The sequence below is a fragment of the Panthera leo genome, chromosome C2 (genome assembly GCF_018350215.1).
Source record: "Panthera leo isolate Ple1 chromosome C2, P.leo_Ple1_pat1.1, whole genome shotgun sequence".
Taxonomy (NCBI): domain Eukaryota; kingdom Metazoa; phylum Chordata; class Mammalia; order Carnivora; family Felidae; genus Panthera; species Panthera leo.
In genome coordinates, this window is record NC_056687.1 from 5522374 (window position 1) to 5538502 (window position 16129).

Consider the following 16129-nt stretch of genomic DNA (forward strand, 5'->3'; position numbering starts at 1 on the left):
TGGCCCTGGGCCATGGGATCGCTGCCTAGCTGCCCCCTTCGGTCCTCTGGCTGTCCCTTGTCCTTTCTGCCCACTCGTCTGGTCGGCAGTATTGACTGGGCTCCTGCTAGCCTCCAGGACTGTTCTAGACACTGCACATCAGATGAACAAGACAGAACTAGTTTACATCTCCATGGGGAGAATGACATGTGCATCGGTATTTAGCAAAAAGCCTGGCAGAGAACAGAATGAAGGAAATGGGTTGTGTGTGTGCTTGGAGAGAACATTCCAGATGATGGAGTAGCAAGTGCAAAGGCTCGAGGTAGAAATTGGTTATGTTTGCAGAGCAGCAAGGAGACCATGTGCTTGGAGTACAAGGTACATGGCGGGGCCAAGAGACCTGGGCAGGGGCTGGATCCACAGTCAAACTTTGAACTTTATTTCAATGATGATGAGACACCATTGGAGGATTTTGAGCGGAGGAAAAGTATCATGACAATAATACTCTCATTCTGACACCCACACTCAAAATTCTATATTACATCTGACTTATGGGAGGAGCGCAGAGAGGCAGGAGAGCCAGCCAGAAGAGCAGGTGGCAGTCTTGTGACAGTCCCAGGAGACTGGGGGTTTGCGTCTGTCTCTGGGTCTCAGGGATTCTGCTTCCCATGGCCTGTGGTTAGAGAGGCCGCCTTTTAGAAACCCAGAGAGATCCCTCCGGCCCCCATGCTGAGCTGGTGGAGCCCAGAGCTCCTTGATGGGACCGTCCCCAGTGGCCAACTCCTTCAGCTCCACCACCACCCATTTTCCTAGTGCGCTAATCTCTGCAATCCTTCTAGCAATGGGGCTTTAATTTCTGGTTTGCTATGCTGATAAGAAGAGGCAGTTCTCCGGGCGTCCACTTGGCCTTTCCTATCATAATAGCCCTCACTCAGCAGTTTGAGAACCATGTGGGCATTCTGCCAGTTACCAAGTGACACATTCTGGAACGGGGGAAATAACCACAGGATAGGTTTGAAGATTCATTGGGTCCACTGGAAACCAGACCTATGCCAGAATGTATTGCCCCCTGACCTATAGAAGCCCCTGACTGGGGGACCAGGGTAGTGTTTTGGTTCTCCAAGAATTAGAGTCAGGTCAGGGTTACCACCCCCATGCTTGATGGGTCATTTTTCTCTGGCCGCTTTTAAGATTTTCTTTCTCTTGGGATTTCAGAGTTTGACCGTAATGTACCTATATGTCGTCTCCTTTGTACTTATGTTGGTTTGGATGGAGGAGCTGGTAAGATCTTTAAACCTGAGAAGTTTTCAACCATTAGTTCTTCACATGATTTTGTTGTCGTCCTTTTATTCTCTCTTAGGTCTCATTCTAGGACACGTATGCTAGTCCATTGGATACGGCCCCAGGACTAAGGTTTCTGATACTTCTGACACATTTTTCTTCAGTCTTTTCCCTCTGTCATCAAACTGCCTATTTTTAAATCTATTTTTATCATTACTGACACTTTCTCCAGCTGTCTCCAGTGTGCATTAAGCTCATGCACTGAAGTTTTCATTTTAGTTAGTGTACTCTTCAGTTCAAGGATTTTATTTGGTTCCTTTTTTATATTCTCTATTTTTTTGCTCAATTTCCAATCTGTCTACTCATTATGCACATGCATTAAGTTACAGCATCAGCCATATTTACAACAGCTGCTCCAATCCTTGTTTGCTATTTGCAACATCTGAGTGCTTTTATGGTCAGTTTCTATTGATGGCTTCTGTTTCATAGAGAACACATTTTACCTGTGATTTTCCATGTCTGGAAGTTTTTAAAAATCATGTACTTGATAAGTGATACATTGAAGAGACTCTGGATTCTGTTATGTTCCTCCGAAGACTGACTTTTGTCCTAGGTGGCTTTCAGCTAGCTGGAGTTGAACTCCAAGGTCTCTCTCTCCCTTGCAGTGGGCGGCAGCTGAAACCTTGATCAGCCTCTAGCTGATGCTTTTCCCCTGAGCCCACTGTGAGCTTCTGCACTCTTCAGTAGTCATCCACGATTTGGGCTCATGTGAAAATGGTGGGACTTACACTCTCTGTGACTCCCTTCTCTCTAGGGTGTCCCCCTAATGTTCTCACTGCTCCTCCAGACCTTAAGTGTGCCCTCTGATAGATGGAGTAATTGGCCTCTACAGCTAATTCATACTCCAATCTAGAGAAGTGTCCAGTAAATTCACAGATCTCACCCACTGAGGTTTATCCTTTAAGGGAAGATACTATTTTAGCTCAGCTAATTCAGTTTCTGCTTGCTTTCAGTGCCTGAATACCTCTCTCTGTCTCCCTCCCTCCCTCCCTCTCTGTCTATACACACACACACATATATACAAATGCATGCATATATACATACATACCCAGAATACAAAATCTAGATGTTATAGTTATAGGAGGAAAGGTTAGTCTATCCGAACTCTGCCAGTACTGCAAGTCTGAAACATTTAATTTTATTTTATAGTGTTTTGATATATAGTTTAAATTTTTTATGTAGCTAAATATAACAACTTTCCAATGTTTTCCCCCCATTTTGTACCCTGATTAAAAAGTTATTATCAACCCAAGGGATATTAATAGTCTATATTAAATATATAATATATAAATTTCTTTAATTTCTATAAACATACAGATTTCTATACTTGCCATTAACTTTGTACTACTTAAGAAAGACATTGTGATGTAAATTGTAAGAGTGAATATATTTTCTGCGAATGGTTAGTCAGTTGTCCTAACGTTATTTGCTGAACATCTTGTCCTGTCCTTACTTTTTGAAATAGAAATTTCATTTTAGGGAAAGATATTTAAGAAAATGGCGTCTCAAGTCAAACTTCCCAGCCAACAGCATACATGACATAAGGAAAAATGCATAAGTTGGACTTCATAGAAATTAAAACATTGCATGCATCAAGAAAATGAAAAGACAGTTGAAGAATGGGGGGGAATATGTGTAAATCCTATATCTGATAGGGTACTTGTACCTAGAACACTTATAACTCAACAATAAAAACACAGCTAAACCAATTAAAAAATAGATAAAGGATTTGAAAAGACATTTATCTAAAGACAGTATACAAGTGGCCAATAAGTACATAAAAAGGTGTTTGATATCATAGTTCAGTTAGGGAAATGCAAATTAAAACCCCAATCACATATCTCTTCATACCCATTAGGTTGGCTTAAAAGAAAAAAAGCAAAGTCCATCGTCAAGGACATGGATAAATTGAAACATCATGTATTGTTGGTGAGACGGTGAAATGATGCAGCCACTTTGCACAATGGTTGAGCAGTTCCTCTAAAATTTAAACATGGAGTTAGATATGACCCAGTAATTCCACTCCTAGTCATATACCCAAGATAAATGAAGACAAATGTATACACAGAAACTTGTACATGAATGCAACTATTCATGATAGCTAAAATGTGGAAACAATCCAAATGTCCATCAACTGGCAAATGGATACTCCAAATGCAGTATGTCCTGTAACAGAGTACCATTCAGCTACACAAACGAAGTAGGAATACATTCTACAACATGGATGTACCTTGAAGACATTCTGCTAAGTTAAAGGAGCCAGACACAAATAAATTACCATGTATCATGTGGTCCCTTTTATATGAAATATCCACAACAGGCAAATCCACAAAGACAGAAAGTAGATTAGTGGTTACCAAGGGCTGGGAATGTGGAGCAAAGGCGAGGGAGTGAAAATGGGTAGAAGGTTTCCTTTGGGGGTGATAAAAATGTTCTAGAATGTTCTAGAATTAGTGGTGAATTTTGCAGAACCCTGTATATATACTAAAAATCACTGAACTGTACAAACTATACACTTTAAAAAATGAATTTCAGGGCACCTGGGTAGCTCAGTCAGTTAAGCATTGACTATTTTGGCTTAGATCATGATCTCACAGTTCTGAGATCAAGCTCCGCATCAGGCTCTGTGCTGATAGCTGATAGCATGAAGCCTGCTTAGGATTTTGTCTTTCCCTCTTTCTCTGCCCCTCCCCTGCTCGCTCACTCTCTCTGTCTCTCTGTCTCTCTCTTTCGGAAATAAATAAACATTAAAACAAACATGAACTTCATGGTATGTGAATTATACCTCAATAAAGGTATCAGTTTTTATTTTTTATTTTTTTATTAAAAAAATTTTTTTTAATGTTTATTTATTTTTAAGACAGAGAGAGACAGAGCATGAATGGGGGAGGGTCAGAGAGAGAGGGAGACACAGAATCTGAAGTAGGATCCAGGCTCTGAGCTGTCAGCACAGAGCCCAACGCGGGGCTCCAACTCACGGACTGTGAGATCATGACCTGAGCCGAAGTCGGACGCTTAACCGACCAAGCCACCCAGGCGCCCCAAGGTATCAGTTTTTAAAAAATCCCAAAATACCTAGCAACTTCTAATGAGCCTGTGTAATAGTTGTTAAGAGTCTGGGTTTTGAAATCAGACAATCTGGTTTCAAATCGCATTTCTACTACTTTTGTTTAAGTTTATTTATTTATTTTGAGAACGAGAGAGAGTGGGGGTGCAGAAAGAGGGAGAGAGAGAGAATCCCAAGCAGACTCCATGCTGTCAGTGCAGAGCCCAACACCAGGATCAAACTCACGAACTATGAGATCATGACCTGAGCTAAAATCAAGAGCTGATGCTTAACCCACTGAGCCACCCAAGTGCCCCTTAGTTCCACTAACTTCTTACTTATGTAGACTTGGGCAAGTTCCCCAACCTTTCCAAGCCCCATCTTCCTTATCTATAATGGAGATAATTGTGTACACTGCCTAGAGCTGTGGGCATTAACTGATAGAATATTCTGGCAGTAGAGTGTCTACAAAAGTGTGAGATAGCCTCTTAATTGGTGCAAGCTGTTGAGCTTATAGCCTACATGCTCATGGATACATGGAACTTTTAAGGCCCACACCCACGTTGTGTGCTTAAATAATCGAATCTTTGTAATATGATAAAGGTGTGATGGCATAAGTGTGGCCTCTCTCTGACCCCTCCACTTCCAGCCCTTCCCTCCACCGTTACTTGGAATTATCTTTGTTCTGCTCTCGTGTTTATCCTTCCAAATAAACTTTGGTCTCTTCCAGAAGCAATTATTGGGGGTGGGTGGAGATTAAACTTTGATTTATAGAACAGATTGGGGTGGAGAACCCGCAACCATACAGTATGGATTCCTCACAAGCAGAAACATGACACTTCCTTCCAGGCTCTGCAGTTAGTTGTAAGCCTCTCACTAGAGATGCACATTTTTTCCCATTTGAGACGCAGACATATTTCATTGTTTTTTCCCATAGAAATCTGAAGTCCATATGCTATTTTAAATACATATTTTGCCTTCCCCTTTTATTTTTACAAAGCCCACATTCGTAATAATTTTGTATTATTATGGGACTGCATGTGTGAATGTTTCTGCAGCATTAACAGTTTCAGGGTGAGACGGTGAGTGCATGTAGATCAGTTTTGACAGCCGTTGCTTAGGTCTTTCATTAATTTAACAACCATTTGCTGAGTTGCGTGCCAGGGTGTCAGGGTGTCAGGCAAGCATCTGAGCTGGATTCCCACACTTCTGCACTCCCGCCTCCTTTCTGCCAATGCCCTTCAGCCAGAGCCTACCAGCCACACTGGGTAGTGTAACGTGTTGGGTTTATGGTTGACTCGAAGGAGAACGGACACCACGGGGTGCTGGTGGGAGGCTGTCTCCATAAGAAGGTGTCAGAAAGGATGTGTTATATACTTGGGCCTATGTTAGGTGATTTGGGCAAAGGGTCAAGGAAGCAATGCTTGGCTCTACATTGGATACTGTTGGGAGTGGGGGCAATTCTATGATCCGGTGTCTTAATGAATCCTAAGGGAGGAAGGACAGAGCCAGGCCAATGCTTAGTAAACGTGTGGCAGCCACTCATTAGTCAAGATGGTGGATATTTAGCCATGTAGTGGTTTATTTGGACAACAGTCATGCTGTTGTCTGTGTTCAGACATGATGGAGAGGGCTTGTTTAGTCTCGATCCATCTCAGCCAGAGTGGTCTGGTCTGATGTCGATATTTTGTGAAACTGTCAAGGAGAGAATACCAAGGCCCACCTGGGAGTTCCCAGCCAGCTCCTGGACATCAGGGGCTACTTTCCTCTTCCTCCTTTCTCTTAATCACTGCTGTCACCTCATTGGTTTTAATGTAATTCATCTTGAAAAGGATGCAGAAGACAATGGACAGTTTTGTTTAGGCACGACTAAAGAAAAGCAGCCACAGATAAATGTCCTCAAGGGCCACGGACCAGTTTCTTTTTTGCAAGCTCAGCTGTACAAGCTCAGGAGTCATCCAGTCTTCCATGGGCCTCTTGAACAGGTGCATGGAAATAAGCTTACAGAAAGGTGAGGCTTGGAGATTCCCCTCTGATAATTTATTGTATGTAGAGGATGCTCCCTTTTCTCTTGGGGACACCAGGTTTGACCCTCTGCAGGGACAATCTGAACTACTCATGTTAGGGTCCATCCAAAGACAACATCCCCAGAGAGGAGTTGCTGATGAACGTTCGTAATGCAATGGTAGGTCATGGCAGGATGCCCATGGCCACCAGGGCAGTGACTAGCATCTGCTTTTTGCAGTTCCAGCTATGGCTGCAGCAGCAACAGAGATGAGTTGACAGTGGGCCTTTGAATATACTGTTTCCCCACCTATGCATTTAAATCCCCATGCCCTCAGCCACTTGATTCTAGCACCTCAAGCTAGGTATCCACATGTGTGCATTTAGCCGTTGACTTTAAGGCCCATCGTGGAGGAGTACAGCCCATATACACATAGGCCGAAAAGAACCTCTTCATTGGAAGAGGTCACTTGAGTTTTAGCACATTCTGGGCCCCAGAGTGTGACTGTAATGGTCAATGTTTTATATTATGCATCAAAGGACTGTACATGATTTTATAAGCATGGGAGAAGCATTGGTGGAGAATGGCTGTCTCAATATACTTGTTCTCTGTAAAGAGAACTTTAAGATGAATGGTATTCATCTGATTCTGATTTTAATCTTCTCTCTAAGGAAATGGGGAGAACCCATAACTTGGGGCCCAGAGGCACCACTTCCTGCTGATGTGACCGGTTTCTCAATGCTGGGAGGTCCTGTGGGATCTGGTCCATACTCAGTACTCATCTTGTTCCCTGCCTCATTACTTAGCTTCTGTATTTGCTCAGAGCAGAGTCTTAACTGAGTAGGGAAGAAGTTGTGTCAGTTCCAGGAAGAAGGCACAGCCAGTGCAAATGCCCTGAGGCAGGAGAAAACTTGATGTGTCCCCTCAGTGGTGCTGCTGGTAGAAATAACAGAATTCAGGGCACCTATGTGGCTCAGTGGGTTAAGCATCTGACTCTTGATTTCAGAGCAGGTCATGATCTCACAGTTCACAAGTTTGAGCCCGTATCCAGCTCTGCACTGAGAGCACAGAGTCTGTTGAGGATTCTCTCTCCCTGTCTCTCTGCCCCTCCCCTGCTCATGTTCTCCTTCTGTCTCTCTCTGGGAAAATGAATAATAAAATAAATAAACATTTTTTAAAAAAGGATAATTAAAAAAAAAAAGAAAGAACAGAGTTCAAGAAGAGGGGACAAAGTCTTTACGGGGCAGCAGGGAGGTGGTGTTGCAGTCTGGGTGAGCAGCACAACCTCTTTTGTTTCTTCTCCTAGTGGGTACATCTGTATGTGTCACCTTCTCCTTTAAAAAAATGAAAGCATGGGGCGCCTGGGTGGTTCAGTCCATTAAGCGTCTGACTCTTGATCTCAGCTCAGGTCATTATCTTACAGTTCTTGAGATCGAGCCCCGCGTTGGGTTCTGCACTGACAGCATGGAGTCTGCTTGGGATTCTCTCTCTCCCTCTTTCCCTCCCTCCCCCATGTGCATGCACTTTCTCTCTCTTTCTCTCTAAATAAATAAACGCACTTAGGAAAAATGAAAGCACACAATGTTTGTTGGTTTGATTTGGCTTTTTCAGTTAATAGCATAGCCTAGTTGTCTCTCTGGATAAATACACATAACTCCTGCTCATTCCTTCCTTTTTTTAAGAAAATATAATTTATTGTCAAACTGGTTTCCATACAAAACCCAGTGCTCATCCCAACAAATGCCCTCCTCCATGCCTATCACCCACTTTCCCCTCTGCCCCACCCCCCATCAACCCTCAGTTTGTTCTCAGTCTTTAAGACCCTCCTTCCAATGGCACCTCATGGGGCACCAGGTGCCTTGGCATCACTTTGGAACCCATTTCTTACTAGACATGTAGCATGGAAACAACTTCATGGGTTCATTTCCTTTGAGAATAACCTACTCTGAGCCTTAAGTCATGGATTCTCACCCCTACTTGCAGCAGGAAGTGTGCAGGATGGAAGGAGGAGGAGAGCTGAGGCCAGATCATAAAAGACCCTGAGGAGGGAGTTTCAGACTGTGTATTTTTGGGTTTTCATTCCTTCTGTACATTTTGTATACTGTTGAGTACCACTAAAGAACGGTATCTTTCCCCAGAGATGCAACACAGATGCCCCACCTTTTGTGGCTCGTTTATAGATTTGATACAGAATGGGCCCTTACCGGCAAGTGGAAACAGAGTCGAGGCAGGAAGTGTCTCACAATTCTGAGTCCACAGCCATTCGTCCTGGAGGGGAGAGAGGAGAGAAAAGCAGTTTTACGTAAAGCCTTCAATAGGCACCAAGGGGAGGGCACATCCCTCTGTGAAGAGAATGAGTAGAAAGGGGCCTCCTCTGACCTTAAGTTGTGTTAGTAAGGACAAAATACCCTGCTTGTTGTCACTGTTATCACACACCGCACTGCCAGCTTGTCACCTTGGCCGTGTGCTGAAGGCAGGAGAAAGGCATGGGAATGTGCATGACCATTAAGACAATTGTTGTTTCCTGTGTGGTCTCTGGGATGAGTTGCTGACACTTCCTGTGAACGTCACTTTGTCATGTGCCGCTGGGAAGTCATATCTGCAGCTGTAAAAACTGGGAGCAAAATAATTACCCCACAGGTTGTGTTACCGTGTTGGTATTATCTAAGTGAGCCCCTTCTGTTTATGCAGTTCTGTCCCCTCAGGACAGGCAGGGGCCAGGCACTGAATTTGGCATTTGTGTGTGTTTGTGTGTGTGTGTGCATATAACGTATATATATACACACATACGTATATATGTGTGTGTGTGTGTGTGTGTGTGTGTGTGTGTGTGTGTATGACATATATGGGGGGAGAAATACACACATACAACAATTATCTTTGTTTTCTTCTCTCTCTTATGCCTTTATCATAGGACATAAGAGGTATTGAGTTTATATCATAGTATTTCATTTACAGGACGGCAAAGAGAAGAATGAACATCCTCCAGGGACTTTGCATCCTCTTTTCAGAGAAGGATTAGTGTTTTTGGTCTTCCACAGGATAGTTGCATCATGTTAGGTGGAAATATGACCTTACTATCCCTTTTATTCAGAGGTGAAGTGTGGTTTAAGGAAATATGGGTGGCTGCCATTGACAAGCGGTGGACTTTGAAGATTAATGTTACATGTCAACTTGGCTGGGCCATGGTGCCCCAATGTGTGGTCAAATGCCAGTCTAGATGTGGCTGTGAAGGTATTTTGTAGACGTGACTGACACTTGAATCAGTGGTCTTTGAGTAGAGCAGATTCCCCTCCATAATGTGGGTGGGCCTCACCCAATCAGTTGAAAACCTTTAGAGGAAAAGACGGAGTTCCCTGTAGGAAGAAGGGATTCTGCCTCCAGGCTACCTTCAGACTTGAGCTACAACATCAACTGTCCTCTGGGCCTCCAGCCTGCCCTGCAGATTCTGGACTGTTGTGTGAGCCTGCTCCTAACATCAATCTGTCTATCCATGTGTCCGTCCCATAGGTTCTGTTTCTCTGCAGGACCCTGACTGATACAGACCTGGGAGCAGGAGGGTTGGCTGCTCAGGAAGGATGGCATTTCCACACACGTGGCTTGCTGTGCTCACAACATAAACATCTCCCTCCACAGAACTGTACGGTTTAACGTGCCATGGGGATTCCACCTTGTTTACTAAGAGTTGGAACTGAGAATGTTCTCTCTATAAATACTCAGGGTCTGCCGCTGCCTTTTAATTTGGGAATACCCAGTTTTAAAAACTCAAGTCGGAAATATCCAGTGGATACCTACTGTCTTTGTTCTCTCTCGCTGCCATGACAAATTGCCAAAAACTTAGCAACTTAAAAAAAAAAAAATACCCGTTTATTCTCTCAGGGTTTGCAGGTTTAGAAATCTGGTGGGCTTGGCTGGCTTCTCTGCTTTGTCTCTCGCAGAGCCAGAGTCAAGGTGTGGAGGCTGCATTGCTTTCTGGAGGCTCTAAGGCAGAAACTGCCTCCCCACGCATTCGGGCTCTTTGCAGACTTCCCCTCCAAGTGGCTGTAGACCAGGGGGTCCTTGTTTCTGTGCTGGCTGTTGCTTGGGGTCAACCTTAGCCCCTAGAAGCCTCTTTTTGTTCCTTACATATAACCACTTGATCTCAAAACCGACAAGTACAGGTTGAGTGCTTTTATACTTCAAAACTCTCTGACTCTCCTTCTGCCCCATTTCTCCTGCCTCTTCTACAGTTGAATCTAATTAACTGATGCTTATCCTTTCCTCTTCCACTTTTTCTTAATGTTTATTTATTTTGGGGAGAGAGAGGGAGAGAGGGGAGCACACACGAGCGGGAAAGGGGCAGAGAGAGAGGGGGACAGAGGATCCAAAGGGAGCTCTGCACAGACAGCAGAGAGCCCGATGTGGGGCTTGCACTCAAGAACCGTGAGATCATGACCTGAGCCGAAGTCAGACACTCAACCAGTTAAGCCACCCGGGTGCCCATCCTCTTCCACTTTTAAGGGCCAGGGCCTATGTGACTATGCTGGGACCACCCACATAATTCAGAATTCTTCCTATTTTAAGATCATCTGATTAGCAATCTTAATTACACCTGCAAAGTCACTTTTTCCCTGAAAGGTAACATATTCGTGCCCCAGAGACTAGGGTGTGCACCTTTCTGGGGCACTATTATTCTGCCTATTGTACCTGCTGTGAATTAGGGCAATGAATGTCCCTGCCCTCACAGCCCTGACCAGCGCATTGGAGAAAAGAGCCATATGCTAATGACAGATCTGTCCTCACACCACACTAGACCAAAATGGTGAGGCTCAGAGTAGCACCTAAATCGCACAGCAGTAATGGAGCAAAGCGGTCTGAGTTCACTGCTACCTGACCCATAAACCCAGCACACTGCAACACATGACAGCAGGTGCTCAGTGGTTGAATGAATGGAGGCATAGAAGGGAATATGGACCCAGAAAGCTAAATCTATTGGAATTATCTCTTCAATGTGATTTAACATCTTTTATTGACGTGTCCATTCCTTAATTCTATGTTGAAAATGCACTCCATGCTGCATTCTGCGCAGGGCCCTACAGGTATGATGGTGAATAAACCAGATGAACACGTGTGTAGTTAACCACAAGGATAGGGGCGTGAGAGAAACGCACTAAACGCTCTGGCACCACGTAGCAAATGTCACACGCGAGATACGCGAGGAGACTCCGAGGAAGCTGGTTTTTAAACGGAAAGCCAAAAACCAGAGACAGTGTGTCCTAGGCTGCCTTCCAGAGGAGACAGACTCCAAGGTGGGGGTTTGGGGGCAGGAAGCCGGTTGGGGACTGCTTGGGATCGGCACCTATTAGCACCCACGTAGGAGAGAGTCCAGGAGGTAGCAGGGGCAGAGGGAGATACTGGGCTGTGGGTGCAAGCAGGGCGTTGGCTGATGCTGCAGAGGGCTCGGAAGCTGAGCTGGTCCTCCAGAGTTGTCTAGAGCTGGGGCTGGAGGCCTGGGTTTCATGCCAGTTACCTTAATCCTTGTGTTAAGTTGCAGTGTGCCTCAGATTCCTTGGGGGTAGATATGATATATGCCCTCAGTGATTAGAAAAGCTCACAATTGCAATAATCAAATACAATTAATACTGCCAGCTGTACATATTATAATCACGAGCATCCTGGAAAGTCTGGTCTTGATGGGGGGATGTAGAGGCCTAACGAGTCAGTTTTCATTTTCTCCCATCGTGATGGTCTTCAACTGGGTTCTGTTGAAGCTACTGTAACGACTTCTTGGACACGTCTCAGAGCTTTCTACTTACTCCTTCGTGTAGTAGGAGTCAGACTTAAGCTGTGACATTCCACACTCCCCCTGGCTAGAGGTTCTGGTCTTTTATTCTGGGGGTTATAGGAGGAGATAGTGAGAGTCAAAGGAGCCCTTATTATCTTAGCTATGGATATTTCTCTAATACTTGATGACTGTCAAAGCCTGTAGCCTACATTGTAACGCCATCCCCTGACACCAACGGGGTGTCCTACGATTCAATTCAATTCTGTCGCTAACTACCTACAGTTAGTGTCTGATCCCAGAAATGAAAGGACTCGGTACCTCAGAACTGTTCTAACTTCTGACATTAAGTGGAGTCTCCAGGCCACCTACTTCTGTATGGCCAGCTACAAATTAGGGGTTTCCCAAGACCCTATCAGTTTAAGAGTTCTCTGGAATGACTCAAAGAACTCGTGAAAGCCGTATGCCTAAAAATTGTTGTTTTATTGAAAAGGATATGAACGAACAGCCAGGTGAATGGGTACATAGGCGAGATCTGGAGTCATCCTGGGTGCAGGAGTGTCTATCTCTGTAAGAGTTGAAGCAGGTTGCCGTCCCAGTACATTGATGTGTTCAAAACCAGCAAGTTCTCCAGGTCTTAGTATTCAGAGTTTTTATAAAAGTTTCACTGCTGAGGTATGATTGATTGCATCATGATGGGACTCAATTTCTAGCTCCCTACCTTCCACCAAGGCCAGGGGTGAGACTATGATTTCCAACCTTTAATCACATGCTTTGGCCTTCTGGCATGGCCAGCCCCTACTTCAAGCTACCTGAGAGCCCACCATGGATCACCTCATTAGCATAAACTCAGGTATGGCAGAAAGGGGTAGAAAGTAGTAATTGGGGAGTCTGAATTTCATTCTCCCACTGTTTTGGCACTCCCAACATCTATGGGTTCCTCTTATAGCCTCCTTCGCTTGGATTTGGGTGGGGGGCAAGTGATTCGAGCCATAGCACTCTCTCATGTCTCGGCACAATTGCCTCTTCCATCTCTGTGGCCCCCAATTTTGTTTTCTGCACTAGGAAAGAATGGGTACTGGATTAATGGTTGTAAGTAGCAAGGCTTAGTAAGTCCTAAGTGGAAATCTGGTCCTGGTATTCTTTAGGAAATTTAAGGACAGGGTACTTTGATTCTTAACCTTGAGTCATAGAAACCAAATCTGAGGCCATAGCAACTTGCCTTCTTAGCACCCGCTTATATCTTCTAGCTGGTCCCTTTAAGTAAAATACTTTCTTTTTTTCTGATTGTAATAAGTACACTTGTTCCCAGATCTTTTAAAAATGGAATAATAAGTAAAAAGGTAGAAAAATCTTCCCTGATCCCAACATTCACATGGGGTGTTTTAAAGGAGACCTCATAGAAGTATTTTTCTTTTTCCTGCCCAAGAAAAGTATATCTGAAAAGTATGGAAGAGGCAAAAGAGTCAAACAATAGCATCTCATTTGTTGATGACAAAACAGATATGGGACAGGGCTGCTCATATCTCTGGGCAAAGAACTTCCTAACTTGAGCCGAGAATTCAACAGACTTACCCAGGCAATCCTGTGCATCACTGGGCTCCTGACAGCTTTTGTGCCTTACCAAGGCATGGACCTGTCATGCATGCCTCACTGCCCGAAGGTGGACATTTCGTTTCTGTGGCTTTGTAACCAATTATCCCAGACTTAGTGTCTTGGAACAGCACACATCTATCATCTCCCAATGTCCATGGGTCAGGAGGCCAGGCATCACTTACCTAAGCCTTCTTCAGTGTCTCTGAAGGCTGCAATCAAGGCGTGAGCTGAGGTCTCATCTGAAGGCTCACCTAGGGAAGGCCTTGCTTCCAAGTTCATGTAGTTGGTGTCAGGATTCATTCCTCCAAAGCTGTTGGACTGAAGACCTTGCCTCCTTTGTGGCTATTGGTCAGAGGCTGCCCTACATTCTTTGCAATGGGGACATCTCCACCACGGTTGATTGCTTTACCAAAACACACAAGGTGAGGAGGCAATAGACAGTCACAAGATGGAAGTTAGAATCTCATGGGGCCTGTGCACAGGAGCAACGTCCCATGAAATTTTCCATGTCTGTTGGTTACACTCACAGGTACTGCCCACACTCAAGATGGAGGGCTTCCATGGGGGCATGAGTACCAGGGTCAGGATCACCAGAGCCCATCACAGAATCTGCCCACCACAGGTCCATGTTTCTTAGGGCTGCCAGCTCCCAAGAAAAGGCAGAGGAGAGGACAACTTACTTTTTAAAAAATTTTTTTCATGTTTATTTATTTATCTTGAGAGAAAGGAAAAGAAAAAACACACATGCGTGTGCACAAGCTGGGGAAGAGCAGAGAGAGGGACAGAGAGAATCCCAAGCAGGCTTTGCCCTGTCAGTACAGAGCCCGACGCAGAGCATGATCTTGTGAACCGTGAGATCATGACCTGAGCCGAGATCAAGAGTTGGACACTTAACCAACTGAGCCACCCAGACACCTCAGGACAACTTACTCTTTTTTTTTTTAATGTTTTATTATTTATTTTTGAGAGAGAGAGAGAGAGACAGAGTGCAAGCAAGGGAAGGGCAGAGAGAGAGGGAGAGAGAATCCAAAGCAGGCTCCAGGCTCCAGGGCTCTAACCCATGAACCGCAAGATCATGACCTGAGCCGAAGTTGGCCGCTTAACCGACTGAGCCACCCAGGCACCCCTGGGACAGCTTACTCTTGGAAGTAAGTTCTATCAGTTCTATCTACATCCTGCCCAGTTCTATCTACATCCTGTCAATATTTTTCTGCCATTCAGTATTCTTCTACTATGTGCTTTGTAGTGGCCTTCACTCTCCATCACATGCTAGTCCTGTGTCTGTTCAGACCTGTCTTTGGCAGCCAGTTATGCCTTATCATTTCCAAGCTGCATCAACAAAATGGCATCCTGAATATACTGCACTGATTAACAAAGAGAGCATAGGCGCCGTGTTCCAGAACCAGGATGCCAGAGCCCAGAAATATGCCGCAAAGCCTGCACTGTTTTTCAGGGTGTGGCAAGACAGAGATCGAGCTGGATCTCGGTGGCCTCAGCAGCCCCTGAACTGGTGTGATGAACAGGGCAGGGCTGGGAAGGAGGAGGTCTTGGGGACGCTGGGCCAGGTAACACACGCTCACAGCCCCTCCCTCGCTCGTTGGCCATTCAGGTCTTGGATGTGCCAACATAGCCCTCCACTGAAGCTGTGCTTAATTACTTCCGGCAGCCTCTGTGGACACGACATGTCAGTAATCTTTCGAATGTTCTCATTAGCGGTGAGGCTGGGAATGGCAGCCGCACGCAGTGCCACACAGCAGCCGTCGCCAAGCCGGCACTGGCACTTTGGCGGAGTCTTAATGTGAGTGCTGCCCTTTTACTGATTAGCAGCGGAGATAAAAGGAGGCCACGGCGAGGCTGTCTGGGGATTCAGAAATTCTGGGTTGATCCTTCTGGAGGAATTGTAAAATGCCTGCCTTTTGCACTGCATTAGCAGGCCATCCATCGCGTATGTCCACTGTGGACATGGGATTTTAACACAAACTATAGACGATGCATCAGGCTGACCTAAGATTTCCATTCCCAGCTCACCACGCGGCACCAAATCTCTACTCTCGTTCCGTCTTGCCTGTCCCTCCCCTTTGATAGCCTTTGATGCAATTCCCCACACTCCTGATCCATGCCTCTGACCTTTTCCTTAAAACGCCAGACTCCTTGCCCTTGTAGGAATATTCCATAGATCTTACAAGATGCTGCATCCGTGTGGATTGAGCTTGTTACACAGTCGGTGAATCCCCAAGCTTCTATAGGGTGTTCTGCCTTTCCCAACCCTGGAATTGCAGGACCCAGCCAAGTACAGGAGCGCTCTTGGATTGAAATTCAAAGGTTATGAAGTCAAGGTCATTGTGAGCAGGACCTCTTCAAAAACAGCACAAGGTGCCTGTGTGCTGAGGCTTGAAGTCAA

General features: G+C 45.1%; 1 protein-coding gene across 1 annotated transcript in view; it reads left to right on the forward strand.

Moving 5' to 3' along the window:
- The window catches only part of DSCAM (DS cell adhesion molecule), a 754840-nt gene that overhangs the window by 536645 nt on the left and 202066 nt on the right, over positions 1 to 16129 (forward strand). The window lies entirely within an intron of this gene.